The sequence below is a fragment of the Macrobrachium rosenbergii genome, chromosome 42, assembly GCF_040412425.1.
Source record: "Macrobrachium rosenbergii isolate ZJJX-2024 chromosome 42, ASM4041242v1, whole genome shotgun sequence".
Classification (NCBI taxonomy): Eukaryota; Metazoa; Arthropoda; class Malacostraca; order Decapoda; family Palaemonidae; genus Macrobrachium; species Macrobrachium rosenbergii.
This window is the reverse complement of record NC_089782.1, coordinates 59,709,522-59,730,172: the sequence shown is the minus strand read 5'-3', so window position 1 is coordinate 59,730,172 and position 20,651 is coordinate 59,709,522. Positions and strand designations below refer to the sequence as shown.

Sequence of the window (20,651 nt, the reverse complement as noted above, 5' to 3'; positions counted from 1 at the left end):
GAAGGAAACGGAGTCCAGAAAAAAATATCTTTATTTTTGGTTCCTATTTTCTGGGAGAAAAACTTTTGTTTATCTCGCAGTCCTGCTTCAGCCTAATGAGTTCTTATTCCATATGTTATCAACCAATATATATATATCAACCTATATATTATATATATATATATATATATTTTTATATATATACCATATATATATATCGTCTATATATATATATATATATATATATATCTTATAATAAAAATCTAGATTGAAAAACAAGCACTGCAATTCTTCAGGATTTGTTGTTATACATTGAATAACTGTGATTATGCCAGCAATCTTTCTCACAGTCAACACAGTGTTCCCTTAACTCTAAATGACATATTCACTAAGGTCAATAGTCAGACTTAATTAGACCTCTCTAACCCGGATCAATATCATATATACATCGAAACAATATAATACATATATGAAATATATATATATATAATATATATATATTATAGTTTTATATATATAATATTTTAAATATGCATATATTATAATATATCATATAAAATAATGATCTTATATATACAACTTTGTACATTCAGATCCTAATATATTTATATATATATTTATATGATATTTAATATATAACTGAAATAAACCATATATATACATATATTGGATATATATATATATATATATAAATATATATAGGTTTAAATATATATACATATGATATAGAAAAAGATCAGATAGTTATATATATATATATATATATCCCCATACATATATAAACATACATAAATACATATTAATATATATATATACATCAATATCATATATTATATATATATACGACATATATATATATATATATATATATATATATATATATATATATATATATATATATATAAATATATATATATACATTTCCCAAAACATATGAAAAATAGTATACCTTAGTTTTGCCAGACCACTGAGCTTAAAAACAGCTTTCCTAGACGTGATGTTTTGGCTTGGAGGGATTAGAACTTATTCCATATAAAGAACAAAAAGTTACTTAGCAACGGGACCTATAGCTTATTTCAGAATCAAAAACAATTATAACGAGCAATTAATTTCTAACCAGAAATAATTTTCTAACTCTTCATCAGAATGAGATCTCTGAACTACGGGCCTAGCGAGTAAAGTCCACAGCTTACCGACACTCCCAACGAAGAGCTTTGACACAGGTTCTCTTCCACATTCCAATCATCAAATTTTGGGATTCTCCTTCCACTTTTTTATGAAAGAAAAATCGAGAAAAAAATTCTAACTGGCAGAGAGAACTTTTTCCATTTAACGACGTTATAATTGCACCGAAATTTTTATAGATACTGGAAATGGACTTTTACAAAGAGAGGCAATGCTGATAACCCATTAAGGAAAGCAAGAGCAACGAGGGTAGGAAATAAAAGAAATCAAATGAGCGATCACATGGAACGTTCGGACGATTAGGAGGTAGAATTTGTGGGAAGGAAGAGAAGGGGGAAAGTTTAAGGAAAATAATAGGCACAAAGAAGTGGATGGAGAAATAGAAAAGGGACCATGCTTACAGGGAGGGAAAAAGACAATTTACATGAAAAGTAGGAGAAGAAGAAACGTAGAAAAAAAAAAGAAAAATGGGGAACTTCTGGGGAGGAGGAGGCGGAGCGATTGTAAACAGTACTAGTAATATACAGGTGGAAAAGGATACTGAACCGTGATGAGACTAGGGGAATTTTTGGAAGAAAACAAAAGCAGGATTAGGTTCACCTTCGTCTCTCCTTCATTGATTAAAGAAGGAAAATTCACCAGTTCCAGAATAAAGCTAAGAAATGACTTGAATGCTTAAAATTTATCAGCTGTGAAATGAAAGTGCCATTGCTCCATTTGCCTTCATCGTATGGTACAGTTTTTCTCGCCAAAAATATTGCCTTACTGGCTTTTCACTGCAGCAAGAGCCCATGGTGGGGATATAAAACCAACTCATTCTATGGTTCAACAACATCAGAAAACAACATTCTCATTCTGAGCTGCAGGGGTTTTCACAACATACAGTCAAAAGAACGATGAAATTGCACCGAGTAAAGTTGGGTTATCAGTTCCTGAGTTTCCTTAATGTTGAAAATTTCCATTGCTGAAAAAAGAATTTGAAAATTCAAAGTCGGTGGAAAATAGGTGAAATAGCAAATATAAAGGAGTGCGTATACCTTCATGCGTCTCTTGTTTGATGATTTCGTCATTCGGACAAGTACTGCTCTGAACTTGTTTGCTGTTTTCAGAACTGTGGACTATTTTCAGAGAGAGAGAGAGAGAGAGAGAGAGAGAGAGAGAGAGAGAGAGAGAGAGAGAGAGAGAGAGAGAGGGGGGGCAATGATGAAAATGAGGGTAATCGTGTTTACAAAATATGAAAAAAATATTTTGTTGATTGACATATTTTCTCGCCCCTTCTTTGCCATGAAAAAAGTTAATAAATGCTCTTTGTATACTACCTCTGATAATTCGTAAATGATATATAATGTTATTTCACCAGATTTGCAAAGGAAGAGAATTACATCCTTTTGTCCAACCATTTACGAAGAAAGGGAAGGAAAGCTTTGAGAAGGACGATAACTAATGATCCTGTTACCAGGACGAGAAGGAAAAATGATTTTTTTGCCTTTCATTATGAGGTAATTTTAAGATTTTTTACAAACTCTCAGAAATTCTTCATTAGCATCTTGAACACATACACACACACTAACACACACATATATATATAAAATTATTCATATATATATATATATATATATATATATATATATATATATATATATATATATATATATATATATATATAATATATATATATATATATAAATATATATATATATATATATATATATATATATATATATATATAATATATATATATATATATATATATATATATATATATATATATATATATATATATATATATATATACATATATATAATATATATATATATATATATATATATATATATATATATATATATATATATATATATATATATATATATACGATCACAAGTAAGAAATGAAGATTGTATATCCGGAGCCAGTAGGAAATAATGAAAGGCAGCAGTACCTATTATATTAGCCCTTTTGTGTATTTTTGATACACCTCATCAGGGTACAAAATAAGAATGAAAAACAGCTTGAAATTTCAAAGGTAAACATAAAAACGGAGAAAACGTAAATATAGAATGGTTCAATAGCCCAACCAAGAATTAAATGGTCCAAAGAGAATTTTACACTTAATGAAATAAATGGAAATGAAACTACTAAGCAGTCTATTACAGAGTTACTAAGTTTTCAACAATTCATTTCGTAAGCCAGTTATCTAGCTTATATTGTCCATTGCTAATATTAAACAGGCTACTTGACTTATGTTTTATTATTGCTAGATTCTATAATGTTTCTTTTAATAATATCTTGACAACAAAAGAGAATTTCCTTTGAATTTTTCCAATTAATTGCATGATCAAATTGTTCATATCAAAAAGAGGGCACTCGATGTATTTACCATAGTACACAATATCTATGTTGATTTAATCTTGATGCCAACAATTTACCACTTTGACCAATATACTTTTTATTACAATCTGACATGGAATTTCATATATGCAACCTGTTTGTAAATGGGGGAGATGTTCTTTATCAAAATTGTTCTCACAGACTGAGTGTTACTAAAAACAACATTAACATTAAAACTAAAAACATTTTTGGCAAAGAGAGAAAACCTGTAGTCAAAAGGTAAAACAAGCAAATTACAACGATGGCAAAAGTTTGTACATGGTCATCAAGATAAAATGTTTTCTTGAGCCTTTCTTAAAGCAACATCAACTAAAAAAAATGGGTACTTCAATTTTGAAAGCAATATCATTGACCTTTTTTAATTCGAAATCTTTGAAAATTCTGGACAATCAAATTCTTAATGCTTTTAAAACATTGAAGAGAATACAGAGAGTTTAATTTCAAATGGTGATTGATAAAAGTGAATGTAAGAACATACATTTTAGGTTTCTATAAAACTGAAAAATCATAAAAATAAGTTTGCACACTTACATCTAAAAAGGGTAAATGGAATCTTTTCTTCCTCAAATGTGAAATTTATAGAGGGAACGAGAGCATTTAATCTAAATGAAAATCGGTTTACATCCTCACGTTTGGCTATACACAAAATATGTCATCGACATTATGCAAACCAAGGAACATTCGCCGTTTAAAATATTTGATAAAAGCTTGTTTTCGAAAAAACTCCACGTAAATGTTGCTTAAAATTTTTGACAAAGGGTTCCCCATCGCCATGGATCATTCTTTTTCTGCTCATAGAAATTTCCATTAAAAGTAAATTTACATTCCTTTATACAGTTTCAGTAACTCTAAGATGGTGTAGGTTGGCAGAGAAAGTTCATAGTTACCCAACTCATCGACATCGACTAAAAAAGTTATCAGATCGTCAACTGGAACTTTAGTGAATAGTGAAATTACATCAAAGCTAACCATTATACATTCGTAATTAATGTTACAGCTTCTGAGACGGTTTACAAAATCCAAGTTATTTTTTACTGAAAACCCTGAAATTTTTCCCAAAAAAGGTGACAATTCACTGACAAGCCACTTAGACAAATTATAAGCATAATAAAACATAAGTCAAGTAGCCTGTTTAATATTAGCAATGGACAATATAAGCTAGATAATTGGCTTACGAAATGTATTGTTGTAAACTTAGTAACTATGTAATAGACTGCTTAGTAGTTTCATTTCCATTTATAGCATTTATCCCAGTGCTTCCACTTTATAAAATCACATTTCCTTGATGGAGCTTCAGGATTTCCTTAGATTTCCTTGACTCAGCGTTTATTTCCTTGAAAATTTCCTTGTGTATGGTAGTGATTTTCACAAGTTAAATGGAAAAAATATAACAACACAGTGAACAAAAATGAAAAAATATATATTTAATAATTAACAAAAATTTACCACTTTTTTTCAAAATTCTAATTAATGAAAATTAAAGTCTTTTTTTTTTTCTCAGAAAACCTTAGAATTAACTAAAAATTACAATAAATTTATTTCAAACTGCTTGAAGGACGAAGTTAAAAGAAAATAATCTTTTTGCGTTGTTTCACATGGTGCCTGTAAAACGAGAAATGACCCATGGTTAGTAAATAAAGTGCATAAAAATTATTCACCTATTCTTGTTCTTTTTTTTAACAAAGGTCTCACTAACAACGTTTAAAGGGACCATTACATAAGTATTTTTTTACAATACTGCAAATGAAATTAACTAATGTGGATTCTAAATTTGGAGCATCAAGATCAATTTAAATTAATTACATACCGAAAATAATGTTATGAAAACATTAGCCTGGTTAGGCCTAGCCTAATCAGAATCCAGGAAATAAAATCATAAACATTTACGTTTTTCTGGAATTTTAAGAAAAATATGTTTTAGTTCAGAGTGAAACGACACGATCGTAGAAAGAGCCATTAGCCTACTATACTTTCATGATTTGTGATATGATTTATTATATTGGTTTTGGTGGCCTAAATGTTTTTATGGCTTTATCCATACAAAAATATGCTACACAAGTCAAGTTTGCTATGCTATACAAGATGAAAGCAAAAGTCATGAGAGAGACCAGAGAGAGAGAGAGAGAGAGAGAGAGAGAGAGAGAGAGAGAGAGAGAGAGAGAGAGAGAGAATATCAAGGAACTGGATTCCTTGGCTACTTGGTCATTACAACTCATTTTTCATTATTCTTGAAGTCGTTGACCTATAACAGGAGCTTCCAACTATGAATAATCTAGTTTAGTATATCATTTTCCTTTGTTTATTAACAGGATAGCAATCTAATTTATTTTACCAGCTGGAGCCACTTGCCATCCTTAAGCATAATAAAACAATTTAGAATACAAGCCTCTGAATTTTTTTTCTTTTTAAGTAACATCTCAAAACGGACAAGTTCTAATTCACCTGGTTTAGGTGGCCAATATTAGCTGAATTCAGGTATTATATCTTGCAGTATTTTACTGTTGTATTGATAAAATTTGAAAATCTTACTGTTTATATCCAGTGTTTTTCACCAAATCTGTAAACTTCACCCCAATATCCATAAGGGCCTTGGATATTATGCGGGTAAACGAGGGAGTACTGGATAATATATACATATACAGGTGTTACAATTATACATATATCAACAAGAATCAGTATAAAATTTTATATGATAACGTTTGCGCAACAGCATAACCACCGCCTACACACCAAGATTGCCAAGATATATATTTTAGCTTAAGTACATAATATCATATGTATATTTTCTATAGTTTTCCGAAAAAGATGAATGTTGCAAAACAAAATATGTATTTCATTAAGAAGCATAAAGATATGTAATACCTTTTTAATGTTACAATTGTTGGAAGGAGGTGGTATATATATGGACTTTCTATATATCATTGGCAATATAACCACCTTACCAGTTTTATGATAACTCATTTTTTCATTTGGTGCCAATCTTTGTTATGTTTAATTTGAGAGGTGTCTTGAATACAGTAATGTAATAAAAATTCTTAGACACATAATGAAAGCGGATCCGTATGTACTGCATATGATTATGTGCATTATTTGTGAGATGTGTGTAGTTGTGTGTGTGTCCCCATTTTGATAAAACGACTGTTGTAAACCATAAATGATTAGTGTATAACCTGCTTAGGCTTGTGATATTGTGTTCACAGTGTACATTCCACACAATTAATAAAAAGATGGCTACCATCCACGACATCATGTGTTCATCTGGAAACCAGGAAGAAGTCCATAAGATTCCAACTTTTCTGGAAGGGGTTTTGTTTTTTCATGTCTGAGATGTCTCATGGAAGAATGGAAGTACAAAGGTTTAGGGCCAAGAGCGGAGTTGATTTGGAGGAGGATCATCATCTTTCAGAACACATATTGATTCTGTTGAACAAGAATGTTAAAGGGTGGACTATGAACGTTTCACGACGTTCAGTCCATTTGTCATTACTGATATTGGCTGAAAAGGTAATTTTGTCATTTCAGGTGTATGACCGAGAAAGAATGGAAATGCTGGCAATGCATGGAAGTCTTTTTGCTGATTGATTTTGCTGATCATAGTTCACTAAATCCATTAGCACTTGAGAGCATCTTCCCAGAGATCCAAACCACTAAAGTTTCTGACGTTGTATTGAGATCGTAGCCAGTTTAACGTTTTTCGAGTGCTTTTATCATGAAACTGGCGTGATCACATGTCAACAGAAGTTAAGATATCTGCATAAGGAAATTTATAAAATAAATACAGAATCATATACTGTATATGTGTGTGTGTATATGCTTTATCCACTGGTCTATAGGTGCTCAGTAATATATATATATATATATATATATATAATATATACATTATATATATATATATATATATATATATATATATATATATATATATATATATATATATATATATATATATATGCTAAAAATCATAGTAGATACGACTTCAGTGTGTGTGTGTGTGTGTGTGTGTGTCAGTGTGTGCGTGTGTGTGTGTTTATTGACGCATCGTCGGGGTACGAAATGAGACAAAATACAAAGAAGGAACGTGATGAATAAACAAAAGAACAAGATAAAAATCCACGAAGGAAACGGGTCAAAAACAGAGCGTTAATCCAGCATAATTTGACGCAGAGCTGTCCAACCAAATAGAGACGGAAGAAAGAAAGAAATACCAAGATTAGGCTTACAAATTCCAAAAACATGTATTAAAATGATACCAGATGGGGATTGTACAGTTAAACAGAAAAGGTTAATCCACGGAAAATCCAATCACGCTCGAAAATTAGTAGAATCCAAAAGGATTAAATATTTAACCAATTAGGCAAACGGATTAAGATCAACCGTGCAGAAACATGTATATTAAAAGATTATGCAGGTTCGTGACTGACCACCTAAAAATTTTTAGTGCAACTCAATAATTCTTTTTTGAAAAGAACTTTTGCAAAATGAACATTTTTGCAAATAAAAAATTATATTAAACAGGCTAGATATATAGAAATATATATCAAGCAGCTAACTTGTAATTAAGTCAGTGATTTTATCTTTTAGTCATCCTTGAAACATTTTTCTAATACAAGTGTCTAAATAATACATGCCAGGGCTAAGATTAAATTACAACTGAAGTAAGCTGGATAATATGACCTAATAGATTTTGAAGAGAAATCTTTTGATCTGGCAATCACTGAACTTTCAGTCCATTTATCCTATGAGAGTTTCTACTTAAATGAATGAATATAGCATTGGATGCTTGTCCAGTTTTGACTGAATACTTATGTTGCTTAATACGTACATCAAACGGTAATTTGAGAATACAAGGAAAAAGAGCCTGAAAACATTTTATTTAACTAATAAAAACTTGCCTTTTTCATGCAAGTTATAATATTTAAATATCTCTAAAGATCTTTCTGGCTGCATCTATGAAATTCTTGTAAAATGTGATAAAATGAAATTGCGGACAAACTGAAAAAACCACTTTCACAATGGAATCAAACAAACCAAGTCTGTGAGTTTTCAAAATATCGGAATGCATTACCTGCCTACGAGAGATTTTTCACCGATTAATTGGAGACGGATATCTTTAGTCCTGTGCAATTTTACAATTAAAAGGAATTTCAGAATTTTTTGTTTTATTAGAATCAAATAATGAAAGTGTTCTAAATTTAACAGGATGGTTGGTTTAAATTTGATGCTTAAATAATTAAAAAAAAAGGCGTTGTTGATCGGCGCAATCAAGTTTAATATACATGCGAGCTTTCTGTTTGAATGTAAGCACTTTAACATTATGGTTAAAATATTTGGATTGAGTTTTGAGGGCTGATCCCGGATTTTGATGATTAACCTTTGGATTAACCCATTCAATTAACCATCTGGTATTCAAGGTTATATGTTTTTAAATTTTGAGAGCTGACTTTAGTATTTCTTTTTGCAGACAGAAAAAGTGGTGACGGCTCGATCCGGGATTATCCTCATTAATTTTCTGTTTAGAAAACTAAAACTAACTGAAATAAAAGATTCTTGTTCTTTTTGTTTTACTTTGTAACAAATTCTTCATATTTATGTCTCATGGTAGCCTATTGGAATGCAAACGTGAAAGAATTGGTACTACTGTCTACTGCCTACACATTTTTTCAATAATGTTATATATATAAAAGAGATAAAATATATATATATATAAATAGCAAACGATTTATCTATATATCATACTAAAAACTTAGATATATATATATATATATATATATATATATATATATATATATATATATATTTATATATATACATATATATTATAAGATATATGTAGTATATATACATATATATATATATATATATATATATATATATATATATATATATGTACACAATTTTTTGTGCATTAATAGAATTACTAACAGGACCTCATTCAAACTAGCTGATGGTATCAATTGAGATATTTATTCAGAAAAAGTTATAAGCTTTCAGCACAAACAGACCACTATCAAGCATCCATACAATGGCCAGAAGACAATATATATATATATATATATATATATATATATATATATATATATATTAAATATATAGCTTAATGATAAATGTATGCCAATATGGACTAATAATCCATCTGATTTCCTCCGAGCTTAGCCATAGTGTCTAACTCCATCATCAGACTGAAAAACCTGACAAGGATGAAAATAGCAATAAAATACAATAAAATAATTGTACTTAATAAATGTTCAGCAGAAAACTTCATAACCAATTTATTCTGTGAGGGGGCTCCTCTAAACTAAAACACCCAGTAAAATAATATATAAAAATATATATAAAATATAAAAATATGAAAATAAAAATATATATAAAAATATAAACTACAACTCACAAAGTAAAATATCTATATGTATAATATATGTACCTATATATGTATATATACACGATATATAGTATGATATATACGAGTTGTTGTTATATATAGTTTCATCTTTTTAATATATAACGCTCTGAAATTAAATATATATATATATGAATATAAATACAGCACCCTGAAAATCCAGGTCATAGAGGATGGTTCTATACTAAACTGTGTTCTCTATATATATATATATATATTTGGAAATATACATTCCTAGTCTCCCTGTAGAAGGAACCTCTTCAATGTTTTGAATAAATCTGTTGTTCCTCTGCCTTTCGAACTGGATCCAGGAAAACCGCGCTTTTATTTGAACCCTTCAACAAGTGGTTCAAGTAAACGTGTAAACAAGTAAACTAGTAAACAAGTAATTCCAGAAGATTCTCAAACCCCTTTAGTTTTCCCCCCATCAGAAATGGGGTTTACATGGTGCCGTGGGGAAGGGTATTTAGGCTGGGGAACAGGTGTTGCTTCCCCGGACTGGAGGCATAAGTGTAATTTCTCATCCTATTGGCATGCCATAAGGATTTCGACATTCTTGCAGGCACAGCTGCCCTCCCCACGCCCCGCCCGACGCATCTGAATGTGCGAAAACTGTTTCAAAAGCAGGGCAGAGACTTGCAAAATAGACCTCATCTGTAAGCCATTTCACTGCGGGTTCCTTTTCTTTCCATCTCCACATGGCCGGATTTATCCTCAAACAAGGGACCTGGAATGGTTGTAGGCGAATATCTATTCCATGTAGTGACCCGTACGTTTCAACAAGTCTTTAGCACCCAAGTCCCTTTGTCTTAACTCCTAATCTCTTTATAAAACTTTTAACCCTTTTTCCACAAAACCTGGCCTTTGTCAACTCTTGCCTGTAAATAAAGTCTGCCATTTACGCCTTTCTTTTTTAAGAAAGTCTGGAAATAAAACAAATTTCCTCCACCAGTATTCTTGAAAAATCTAATTTCCATTTACTTATGGTGTTGTAAGCTAATTTTTCTCTATAATTATTTTTTCATTGTTAACGCACACGTCTTCTCTGATTCTCAGATCATAACTTGACATTAAAAGCAGCCATAGATACGTTATGTCTCATATTTAAGAATGTGGACAAATCCCTTATGAAGAAGATTCCATCTTCATCTTTCAAAGGGCTAACGAAAAACATCCTTTTCAGGAGGATACACCTTTAATCGTCCCATCTTCCACATTTTGCCACCACTTTTTTTATTTCTGAGTTCTTTTCATTGGCCAACCATCCTTATGAAGTGTTCCTCCATCCTGAACACCATCATTTCAAAACATTACTATTTTTCTTTTTAACTTTTCTTCTCCAATTATCTATCATTAAACTGATTATTGCATTCTGGTCCATTTTTCCATTGCTTGCAGCCATTCAGAAATAATTGTTTTACTGTGACGGTTTTAACCTTACCTCAGTGATGGTGTATTCAAATGTTGACTCTTGCTAAGTTTTATAGAATAAATCACTGTCAATAAAGAGATTAAATATTATTCAGCACCTTCCACCTTAAATTATTCCAATAACTTTCTGAGGTAACTCTTGATTCGTCTTTGTTTACAAAAATTACAAATTTTGCCATGCTAAATATCAATTATAATTTTGTCTCCATCACATCAGTATCACCCAAGTTTTTGAGTCATGTAACCCGTGGCAACTTTCATATAGTCAAATAGCTAAATTAGCTTTGCTATTAAGCCAGACTTGTTTTTGAATATATAACATTGTTTATTTTATTCTTCAACCATTTCATTTAATTTTCGTATCTTTCTTTTTTTCCATACTTCATTTGCGTCACGGTTTCTTTCCCATTATAATGATTAAATGTCCATGGTGAAATTGAGCACGCTTCTACTTAACTAAAGAGCTGTACCTGTTTGTTGCATATTACGGCACAAGCTCCACCTAACACTTAAAAATGACATTTTCAACAAAATCTGAAGTAACTGTGAAGCATATGTTACGTAACTGAATCCTAAGCATCGCCGAGGTCGATATGTGACAGATATGATTCTATGGTTCTGCCTTTAAATCTCAGACTTCTCACGCAGGTATCAAAGAAACAGTTGGATCTCGAACTCCAGGAGTAATCTTATGCGTCTGCAATTGCTACCATACTATTTTTTCCTTTCTTTTAAAGGGATGATTGTTTATCCATTCATGTGCTCTTTCGGAGACTTTCTATCAGATACATATTGCTCATGAGCCAAGAATTCTTAATGTCCCATCATCGTATTGAGTGATGCCTCTATAAATATCCATGTAACTCCTGGCACTTTCTTATCATACAATCTTTCACGAAGTCCTTTTTCATTTACTCCTTCTTTTCTCACTTACACCGTTATCCTTGTAGTAACATCTTTACCCTTCACTTATCTCTCTGTTACATCAATTTCACTAGTTAATCCTTCAAATAATTGACTTCCACTGATCCAGGACAACTTCCTTTAAGACACCATAATTATCATCCTTTTAATTTCTAAGATGAAATTGGTCATTGGCTATTCTTTGAGCAGTCACCTGTTACCAGAACACATTTTGTTCTTCCTTGGAAATATTTGTCCCTGTTATCACAACCATAACTGCATTGTTCATTTTTCTAATTCTGCTTCATTTCTCTTTTATTTTTCTCATAAATAGTGGGTTAGTAAATGCTGAATTTTTATAATGCCTATATAGTCTGAAGAATTAGGTAAAAATGCAAGTAATTTGCAAACAATGTTTGATGTAAACGAATGACAACACGCAAAGTCCCATCTGCGAATTGCATGAAACGTCTGATTTTATTTATCTCTCTCTCTCTCTCTTTCTCTCTCTCTCTCTCTCACCATACCTCTCTCTCTCTCTCTCTCTCTCTCTCTCTCTCTCTCTTCTTTTACCCGAGTGATATGATAGGTTCCACAATAACGAGGAACCATATAAGATATATCCGACAATAAACCTGTTGTCCCTTAATAGTCAGAAAATATTTACTTTCTTTGTGGTGGGGGATTTCTTTTTCAGAGAAAAGGAAAAAGCTGGGCTTAGGAGATGGGATGGGACTTAGGCCTCCCACGACTACTATAGATGTAAGGAAAATGTCCTCTTGTTGTTACCATTATTATTTCTCCGTATATCCAGCCTATTTTCTTTTGCAATTTCTTGTTTTCTTTCTTGCACATTAAAACAGAGGCGTAAAATAATTAAAAATGAGTAATTAAAAAGGATGAAGTATGTATACACACACCCATCCACATACCTCCTCCCTCACATACACATATACACACACTCAATGGCCAACTTTCAGAGGGTTTTACCCTCCTGTTCTCAGCAAGCGTTGAGACTAGTTTGTTAGTACACTGTCCTCTTTTGCTCTGATTTCAAAACCAACACAGGTGACTAATCACAAAGAACTATACCTAGTTACATTTAAGCGAAACATAAGCACAGTACATTTTCCTGATATGAACCATATCCAGTTTCTGTAGTAGATATTACTGACACACACACATGTATATATATATATATATATATATATATATATATATATATATATATATATATATATATATATATATATATATATATATATATATATATATATATATATATATATATATATATGTGTGTGTGTGTGTGTGTGTGTGTGTTGTGTGTGTGTGTGTGTGTGTGTGTGTGATTGTATGATGTATTGTTGTGTGTTAACGTGAGCCGATATCATGTTACATCTTTCCTCAACTAAAATCTATGACTACTGGAATAAGATAATACAAAACTAAACCTTTATTGACAAAATCAACGAAAAAATAATCTCTAAAATTATGAAAGAATGAAATCCAATGTTTCAGCACTATCAGAAGATCTTCTAAGGAAATAATGCTCCAAAATCATAAACCCACAATTACAGAAAATAACTCATCAACAAACATGAACACATCAGTCAATTAAAACAGGTCATTCAATAAGTCATACCACTCATCTCGTAGGAGGGAGAGAGGAAAAAGGAATAGGAATGGAGGGAACAGAAATACTTGTGAAAAAAAGAAGAAACGTCACATTAAAAATCATAAAACAAAAAATTGCAGAAATACATCTTCCACTGTCACAGGAGATACCGTGTGTTCACAGTTCTGAAAAACAAAGTCTAAAAACGTATGAATTCTTACTCACTCCACAAGCCCTGTGGGACAGTCTCCATGTGAAAAATCACACATCTTCAGACACACATGAATCGATCTCACAGTCCAATTCGAACAACGGTTCCTCCCATTATATTCATTATGTAACGCACGAACGAACATACTTTTGTATGACATCATTCGAGGTCAAAGTTCGGCAAAGACACGCCTCTGTATTTCTGGAGGCGTCTTAGATACACGTACACACCATACATTATTAAGAAGCATCCTTCAAAACCGGATTTTGTAACTGGTTCAGCTTCTGAACGTTCTTGCTGAAAACGCATTTGCCAGCCCGTGTCTTGTCACCAAAGGTGGTTTCTTCGACCCTTGTGGTATGCTGAATGTTTCAGCATTTCCTATTTGCTGCGTATAGTGAAAATGGACCCTGTGAATAGCTGACCCAACTTTTCAAAGGTCACCTTCGAGCCTTTACAAATATATTAGACACTTAAAGGAAAATTCAACTATAACAAAATGTAAGCAAAATATATGAAATATATAAAAACTCATCAGAAAAAATGTAAAACTAACAATTATGACAGACATATATGAAGGAAGAAATATGTATAATGAAAATTTGCAAGTAAGCGGAAATTAGTTGATGAATAAAAAATCATTAGTAAATCTAACTTTGTTACAAAATGGGCAAGAGGAATACTAATAAACTCGATTTCGTATACACTTTCGCACGAAGGACACTGTTAAGCTCGAAATGAATTCCAGTTGAGGTGGCTTAGTAATTAAGAAAATTAACCAGACAAATCTATCCGGAAGGAAACGGAGTCCAGAAAAAAAAATGCTCTTTATTTTTTGGTTCCTATTTTCTGGGAGAAAAAACTTTGTTTATCCGCAGTCCTGCTTCAGCCTAATGAGTTCTTATTCAAGTAATGCTCCTGTCTAATATATATATATATATATATATATATATATATATATATAATATATATATATATATATATATATATATATATATATATATATATATATATATATATATATATATATATAATATAAATCTGGAAAAAAGCACTGCAATTCAAGCAGTTTGTTGTCATTGAATAAGCCGGTATTATGCCAGCAATGGCTCTCACAGATGTTCCTTAACTGATGACATAAGGCACTAAGGTCAATAGTAGACTTAGGTAGACCTCTTTAACCCGGATCACTATATATATATATATATATATATATATATATATATATATATATATATATATATATATATATATATATATATATATATATATATATATATATATATATATATATATATATATATATATATATATATATATATATATATATATATATATATATATATATATATATATATATATATATATATATATATATATATATATACATACATACATACATATATATATATATATATATATATATATATATATATATATATATATATATATATATATATATATATATATATATATATACATACATACATATATATATATATATATATATATATATATATATATATATATATATATATATATATATATATATATACATTTACCTATAGAAAAATAGTATACCTTTAGTTTTTTGCCAGACCACTGAGCTTATTAACAGCTTTCCTAGAGGGCTGGGCCTGAGGATTAGACTTATTTTGCGTGGCTAAGAACCAATTGGTTACTTAGCAACAGGACCTATAGCTTATTGGGAACCAGGCCACATTATAACGAGCATTAATTTCTATCGCCAGAAATAAATTCCTCTAACTCTTCATCAGCCGGCCGGAGACTCGAACTCAGGCCTAGCGAGTGCTAGTCCACAGCTCTACCGACACTCCCAACGAAGAGCTTTAGACACACGTGTGTTTCTCCACATTCCACTCATCAAACTTGGGATTCTCCTTCCACTAAGGATATGAAAGAAAAATCGAGAAAAATTCTACACTGGCAGAGAGAAGTTTCTCTATTTAACGAGCGTTATAATTGCACCGAAATGTCTAGATACTGGCCACCGGGACTTCAGGAAAAGAGAGCGCAATGCTGATAGACCCATTAAGGAAAGCAAGAGCAACGAGGGTAGGAAATACTGAGGAGAAATCTCAAATGAGCGATCACATGGAACGTTCGGACGATTAGGAGGTAGAATTTGTGGGAAGGAAGAGAAGGGGGGAAAGTTTAAGGAAAAATAATACATTTGGAAAGAAGTGGATGGAGAAATAGAAAAGGGAGGCATGCTTACGGGGAGGGAAAGAGATGCAGCATGAAAAGTAGGAGAAGAAGAAACGTAGAAGTAAGAAAAAGAGAAAATGGGGAAGGGGAGGAGGAGGCGGAGCGATGTACAGTACTAGTAATATACAGGGGTGGAAAAGGAACTGGAACCGGATGAGACTAAGGGGAGCAGCGGAAGAAACAAAAGCAGGATTAGGTTGCCCTTCGTCTCTCCTTCATTGATTAAAGAAGGAAAATTCACCAGTTCCAGAATAAAGCTAAGAAATGACTTGAATGCTTAAAATTTATCAGCTGTGAAATGAAAGTGCCATTGCTCCATTTGCCTTCATCGTTGGTACAGTTTTTCTCGCCATCTCTCGCCGCCTTACTGGCTTTTCCTGTAGCAAGAGCCCATGGTGGCTGGCATAAAGCCAACTCATTCTATGGTTCAACAACATCAGCAAAGCATTCTCATTCTGAGCTGTAGGGGATTTCACAAATACAGTCAAAAGAACGATGAAATTGCACCGAGTAAAGTTGGGTTCAGTTCCTGAGTTTCCTTAATGTTGAAAATGCTCCAGTGCTGAAAGAATTTGAAAATTCGTGTGCGGAAAATAGGTGAAATAGCCTATATAAGGAGTGCGTATACCTTCATTACGTCTCTTGTTTGATGATTCGTCATTCGGACAAGTACTGCTCTGAAACTTGTTTAAGGTTTTCAGGAACTGTGGACTATTTTCCAGAGAGAGAGAGAGAGAGAGAGAGAGAGAGAGAGGGGGGCAATGATGAAAATGAGGGTAATCGTGTTTACAAAATATGAAAAAAAATATTTTGCTGATTGACATATTTTCCTCGCCCTTCTTTCATGAAAAAAAGTTAATAAATGCTCTTTGTGGACTACCTCTGATAATTCGTAAATGATATATAACTGCTATTTCACCAGATTTGCAAAGGAAGAGAATTACATCCTGAACGTCCAACCATTTACGAAGAAAGGGAAGGAAAGCTTTGAGAAGGACGATAACTAATGATCCTGTTACCAAGACGAGAAGGAAAAAATGATTTTTTTGCCTTTCATTATGTGGTAATTTTAAGCTTTTTACAAACTCTCATTAATTTCATACATTAGCATCTTGAACACATACACACACTAACAACACACTACATATATATTATTAATATATATATATATATATATATATATATATATATATATATATATATATATATATATATATATATATATATATATATATATATATATATATATATATATATATATATATATATATATACATATACATATTATTATTATACATATATATATACATATACATATATATATATATATATATATATATATATATATATATATATATATATATATATATATATATATATATATATATATATTATACGATCTAAGTAAGACGTGAAGATTGTATATCCGGCCCAGTAGGAAATAATGAAAGGCAAGCAGTACCTACCAAGCTCCTTTTTATATTTTTTGATACACCTCATCAGGGTACAATATAAGACTGAAAAACAGCTTGAAATTTCAAAGGTAAACATAAAAACGGAGAAAATGTGAAATATAAAACAGCCAAATAGCCCAAATCAAGAAACAAATGGTCCAGCCAAAATTACTTAATGCCATAAATGGAAATGAAACTACTGGCAGTCTATTACAGAGTTACTAAGTTTTCAACAATTCATTTAAGTTAAAGCCAGTTATGCTTGCATTGTCCATTGCTAATATTAAACAGGCTACTTGACTTATGTTTTATTATGCTAGATTCTATAATGTTTCTTTTAATAACATCCCTACAAAAGAGAATTTCTCGAATTTTTCCATTAATTATGATCAGAATTGTTCATATATAAAAGAGGGCACTGATGTATTACCTACTCGTACACAATATCTATGCTGATTTTAATCTTGATGCCAACAATTTACCACTTTGACCAATATACTTTTTATTACAATCATGGAATTTCTTATATGCAACCTGTTTGTAAATGAGGGAAGTTCTTTATCAAAATTGTTCTCACAGACTGAGGTTACTAAAAACAACATTAACATTAAAACTAAAAACATTTTTAAAAGAGGAGAAACCTGTAGTCAAAAGTTTGTACATGGTCATGTGCATAAAATGTTTTCTTGGCCTTTCTTAAAGCAACATCAACTAAAAATGTCAGGTACTTCAATTTGAGCAATATCATAAATCTTTATAATCTCGTCTTCTAAAAATTCTGGACAACAAATTCTTAATGCTCTTAAAAACATTTCTGAAGAGAATACAGATATTTAACTTTCAAATGGTGATTGAGTAAAAGTGAAATGTAAGAACAGCCACATTTGTAGGTTTCAAAAACTAAAAATTCAAATCTGTTGCCGTGTCTGTGCAAACTTACATCTAAAAAGGTAAAATGGAATCTTTTCTTCCTCAAATGTGAAATTTATAGAGGAATGAGGCATTTAATCTAATGAAAATCAGTTTACATCTCACGTAACGGCCATACAAATATGTCATCGACATACCAAACCAAGGAACATTCGCCGGTAAAAATATTTGATAAAGCTTCTTTTCGAAAAAACTCCACGTAAATGTTGCAAAAGCGGCGACAAAGGGTTCCCCATCGCCATACCAAACTCTCTGCTCATAGAAATTTCCATTAAAAAGTAAATTTATTTCCTTTATACAGTTTCAGTAACTCTAAGATGTAGGTTGGAGAAAGTTCAGTTACCCAACTCATCGACATCGACTAAAAAAGTTATCAGATCGTCAACTGGAACTTTAGTGAATAGTGAAATTATATCAAAGCTAAATTATAAAAACGAAAAAAATAAAATGTTACAACAATGGACGGTTTAAAAATCAAGTTATTTTTTACTAAAACCCTGGAAATTTTTCCCAAAAAGGTGACAATTCACTGACAAGCCACTTAGACAAATTATAAGCATAATAAAACATAAGTCAAATAGCCTGTTTAATTAGCAATGGACAATATAAGCAAGAAAAATGGCTTAATAAAATGTAATTGGTAAAAATAACTAAATAAAAACTGCTTAGTAGTTTCATTTCCATTTATAGCATTTATCCCAGTGCTTCCACTTTATAAAATCACAAAATTGATGGAAAAATATTTCAAAGATTTTTACTCAGCGTTTCAAATAAATGAAAATTTCCTTGTAAATGGTAGTAAATTTTAAAATAAGTTAAATGAAAATATAACAACACAGTGAACAAAATGAAAAAATATATTTAATAATTAACAAAAATTTACACTTTTTTTCAAAATTCTAATTAATGAAAATTAAAGTCCTTTTTTTTCTCAGAAAAACCTTAGAATTAACTAAAATAACAATAAATTTATTTTCAAAACTGCTAGAAGGACGAAGTTAAAGAAAATAATCTTTGTTGCGTTGTTTCACATGGTGCCTGTAAAACGAGAAATGAACCCATGGTTAGTAACCAAGTGCATAAAAAATTAAAAACCTATTCAAAAATTCTTTTACTTTTTAAAGGTCTAAACATAACAACGTTTAAATAGGACCATTATAAATACTTTTTTAATTAAATGAAAAATGAAATTAACTAATGTGTTCTAAATTTGGACATCAAGATCAAAAATTAATTACTAAAAGTAAAATAATGAAAAATGATAAACATGTAGCCTGGTTAGGCCTAGCCTAATCAGAAAATCCAGGAAATAAAACATAAACATTTACGTTTTTAAATAAGTTAAGAAAAATATGTTTAGTTCTTGGTGAAACGACAAAAAATAAAAATAAAAAATAAAAATAACTAACTTTCATGATTTGTGATATGATTTATTATATTAGTTTTATTGGTGGCCTAAATGTTTTATGCTTTATCCATACATAAAATAAAATACACAAATAAAGTTTGCTATGCTATACAAGATGAAAGCAAAAGTAAAAGGGAGAGAGAGAGTAGATAGAGAGAGAAAAAAAGAGAGAGAAATAAAATTAAAGAGAGAGAATATCAATAAAAACATAAAATTGGCTTTAGGTTATTACAACTCCTTTTTGCTTGTTTTATACATATATGTCCTGGTTTAAAAATATATATATATAAAAAAATATATATATAAAAATATATAAATATAATATATATAAAAATATATATATATATATATAAAAATATAAATATAAATATATTAAATATATATATATATATATATATATATATATATATATATATATAACAGAAACAACAAAAGATATATATATATATATAATAAAAATTTCCCTTCATTTGATGATTCCCCATCGGGGGATATTCCCTGAAATATATAGCGTGAA

General features: G+C 30.6%; 1 protein-coding gene across 1 annotated transcript in view; it reads left to right on the top strand.

The window, feature by feature from the left end:
• The window catches only part of LOC136827865 (uncharacterized), a 74,735-nt gene that overhangs the window by 24,922 nt on the left and 29,162 nt on the right, over positions 1-20,651 (top strand). The window lies entirely within an intron of this gene.